Source organism: Morone saxatilis, unplaced genomic scaffold (genome assembly GCF_004916995.1).
Source record: "Morone saxatilis isolate NCDOM2014 unplaced genomic scaffold, NCSU_SB_2.0 Contig20, whole genome shotgun sequence".
In the NCBI taxonomy this organism is placed as follows: Eukaryota; Metazoa; Chordata; class Actinopteri; family Moronidae; genus Morone; species Morone saxatilis.
The window spans coordinates 273,516-278,234 of NW_023339763.1; positions in this window are offsets into that span (position 1 = coordinate 273,516).

The window sequence follows — 4,719 nt, forward strand, 5'->3', positions numbered from 1 at the left end:
TTCTTCATGTTCAATGTACAGTGGTTTGTTTTGGAAAAACACAGCCAGTGTTGTATCTTGTCATGGGTCATTCCTAGTTGTTATGCACTCAACTGAACATGAATGTGTATGCATCAGCTGACCTTACTTTAGCAAAGAGTTTCTGAATTCACTATCCCCATAAAAGCCCCAACATAATAAGTTCCCCTTCCTGTTAACCAGTCAGTTGGCACATCATATTCAGTCTGTGTCCAGGAAATGAATGCATGCATTTGCCCCTTGCATTTCTTTGCTTCACTCATTCTCTACATGTCTTTCTCACTTAACAGTGCTTCTTTCTTTCTCCAGCTAAAGAACCTTTCTCACACTAAAACTGACCCCTTCACCCTTCACATAGACTGACTAGCCACGAATTCCCTTAACAAAGCTCATTTAGGACTCCTGTGACCAGAGAGTTCATTAAAAGCTGCCCATCCATCTGCCCGTGTCTTTGTTTATGCTTGTCATGCTTCGAACCAGCTGCTTGGCACATTATTGTCACCAAAGGTTCAGCTCCAGGTCCAGCGTTCAATGGCAGAACACTGTACATCTCGTTTTTTTTTTTTGCTATCTGTGGACTTTCGTTTTTGCCCTGCCAATTTATCCTGGCAGGAAGTAAAAGACAAGTGTGAATCCCGGTCATAGTGGTGAATCAGCACTACCAAACAAAATAAGTGGAGCAGAGTGACCCTAATCCGTTACAGACCTTGTAACCTACTTTATCATGTAGATTGTCTATTATGACCCCCAGTCTCATACTGTATGTATGTGAGCAGGAGCCATAGTTTTTTCCTTTCCTGTTAAAGGTTTGTATTTTCCGGGTAATGATGGGCAGCCATGGGAAACCAGCGTCACAGAGAGACCTGGCAAGGGATTCAGGGGCCAGTTGAGCACTTCCACTGACAGCCAGGGCTGTTGTGATAATTATATCTCCAACGGGGACAATCTGGAAAGGTTATTTCCATCTGCTGAAAGGCTTGTGGGCGTGTTTCCTCTTGGCCCTTAAGGGAAAAAAGGATAGGTGGCGAGAGAGGGACAGAGGCGACCTGGCTGAAAGGAAGAATACGTTGTCAAATACTACACTGTTATCACCAGTTTGTAATAGTCAAGGTGTTCCAGGAGTTATTTTATGTTATAATAAGCATTATGTACTTAATAATAATGTACTTAATTGATGTAACAATTATCTCTTAATCCTCTTCTTATGTATCCACTTCCACCAGTTATTGCCTATATGGCTTACAATTGACAGTATGTTAAACCCCTCCCTAGTGACTCAAATCACAGCTTAGCAACTGCAGCTAGGCACAGGAGGTCTGTCAAAATATTGATTTCTCAATATGCCAAAACAATGTGGATGGCACTCTAATAAATGCTACTGGGTGTAAATAGTTTGGAGTAATAATGTAATAGTTTGGAGTACTGATATATAATTAGTGTTACCTAGCTAACTAAAATGATTTCATGGGGTTACAGGTTAAGTTTTTGTTTGAACGTTGTCAGCAGAGTTAGCAGTATGATACCATGTATGTCGATATCAGCTAGACACAGCTACACACACAGTTTTATACCAACTTACGAAATTGTCACACGTTTAAACATAAAACAACCTCATGTTGTGTCAATCATTTTTCGATTTTCTGCCTTTTTCACACCCGTCAGTGGAGGACAGTACACAGACAGCAGGGAGAGCACGCAGAGAAAAAGGACAGCTCATCCTCTTGTACCTGTGGTGTCAAAATGCAAGATGCTGGGCAGAGAGTGGCGACAGCCTGGGGAGGAACCTCCAGTGCAGAGAAGCAAGTGGGGAAATAAGAGAAAAGAGATTGTGAGAGTGACACCTGAGCAGACAGCTCCTTTATCTGCAGGAGAAACTTTCCTTGTTCTTGACACCTTGGACACAATATTTCCTTTTTCTTTTTCTACTTTACAGTAAGAAGACCACAAAGTCATCCTCACTGCGTGATGATGTGGCGAATCGAATAATAAAACGCATTAGACTTTAGTGGCATCTAAGCAGTAAAGCTGAAGATTGCAAACAACTGAATACTGCTTGCCTTTCAAGCATGTGTTTGGTTTGTTCATTCTGGGTTAACAGGAAAAAAATATTTAACACCAAAACTGTGTTAAAAAAAACTGTATTGCTACTTATAGTGCACTGTATGTAAGGGAATATTTACAACAAAATAGCAGAACTGGAACAGTATATCAACATTCTTGAAACACACCATCAGAATTACTTACTACTATACTACCGGTATATATATATATATAAGTCCGTACCAGTTTTCCTCATTATAATACATACAGAACAAGCTGCTAGCTTCTACTTTTTGCAATGGCAAAGGTGGAGGAGGGCAGGTTGCTGTCAGCTGAGTTATGGGCTACTGTAGAAATGACAGCTCAAAGTGACAGACTCCATGGAAGAGGACCTACTCCCTTTGTAGATATAACTGCCTCATTCTAAGGTAAAGAAAACACAACTTTTATTTTCAGAACATTATACATTAATAAAACATACCTATGAATATTATATTGCATTCCTGCCAATAGATGAATGGAAATGTTATCAAAATTAAAGAAGTAAATGGATTAAACCTATCAAATTCTTCAATTGATAGACTGTTTTGATTGTCATCTTACCTATTTGTATGGTAACAATAATGCTATGTAGTACAGTATATACATACATCATACAACAGAAATTCCCCATCAAACATTGTTATAACTGACTACAAAACTTAACTAAAACTTAAAATCATTTTGACTTGTAAAAACTTCTTATGGAAAAAGGTTCAGGTGCTATCAATCTTCACATGTATTGACCAAGTGTTTCCTGCAGTGTTGTCAATCACCACGCTGTGACATTTGCTGTGAATCAAGTGAAAAGGTTAACGATATATAAAACAAATTGTACAGTACTCGAGGAGGCGAGGTCATTTGATCAGCTCCCCCAAAACAATTAGTCTTTCTGCTTCATAAGGTTGAGTTGAAGATAATAAGCATGATTTATATGGGCAGAGGAAGATAATGAAATGTGATTCCTAGTCAGGATAAGATGAAAGCCAGTGACTACCAGAGCAGAAGAGAAATACAGTCTCTGAAGCACTAGAACTACACATAAGTGAGATGCTTATCACATTGTCTGGGCACAAGAAGACATGTAGTCTGTTTTCCCGCATTTTAGATAAAGAGATGTTATCATTGGCTCGAATCAGTAGTGTAGGATGATGGTTGCATTTTCATTCAGTTTCTTTTGTACAAGCTTCTTCTCAAGCGTGAAATTGTCTATATAATAATTTGTAGTTCTAATTCAATATATTGAATGCAATGTTATGGCTAGTGGGTAATTGATTGTCAACAGCAAATTTTGAGATTTGCTTCAGTGCTTCACAATGTGTGAGACACAGTATGTAACTGTAACATGCATCATTCTTATTTTGCATCAGTATGATGTGACCAGCCCTGAAGAAAGTACAGGACATCATGTTCACGCATTTTGAATTGCTAATGACTTAGTCGAGGCCTATGAGGCCTGTAGCACCAGTAAAACCTCTCAAATTAAACTGAAGCTGTAAATATTCTTTGGTTTGGATTAACCAAACCTTTAGGCTTGGATGAATAAAACCAAACTGACTAGAAAACATGTATTCAGACATGGCATGCAGGTAAGCTTCAGTGCAGCAGTCAATGTCAGTGCAGAGACGGAGTCTATTTTCTAAAGTGTTAAAACCAGTATAGATTATTTTCAAGTTAACATTAAGTATCTCGACATTATCTGCCTTGTTCATCTTGTGCATTTACTTTTTGACCCGGGGATTTGTAATTCAGAGTGAGGAGAGGCTGATGTTGTATTTCCCATTCACAATGTCTAACCAGACAGGAACTGTGACCTGGTTGGGGGTGTGAATGGTGAAGGCCAGAAAACAAGAGAAGAGGGTGGGTCGAGGAACTGACTGTGACCTAAAGGAAATAAGGTTATGGAAAAATTGATGAGAAAATGATAGGGTCAACAATGGGGTGCAACACATTTCGCACAGTCTTAGTACATACTACATGCAATGTTGACCTGTTGTCTGACCTCAGGATATATACAGTATGCTTTGGAAGAGATACCAGTAATACCTAATCCCATAATTTAGAGCTGCAAATTGACTGAAATTCTCCATTTTGGTGATATTTATGGACTGACTTTGGTTGAAGCATTCCCACCACATCAGTTGAAAAAGGCCTTACACAATGGTCAATTTTAAAGGAAAAATAAGACATGGGTAAGACGGGTATAGCTGGATGAAAGGAGAAATACTAAATTGTATCTGCATAAATATGAGATACGGAAGTTGAGATAAAATAAGATTATTTATTTTTAATTGTATAATCTGTGCAATTACGCCTGGCATGCATGGGTTTACAAGACACCAGATTCAGTCAATTCAGAACCAGCATATACATGGTCAAACATCAAAGAAAGAATAATAGATATTATGTATAAATTAATTAAAATCCATCCCAATTTCTGTTCATTAGTATACCAGGATAATTCTGGGTTTTGTTGCAGGATTTCAAGGGATATTGATTGTCTTAGGTCATCATAATTTGTGACATATATATATATATACATACATATATATATATATATACATACATACATATATATATACATACATACATACATACATACATACATACATATATATATGA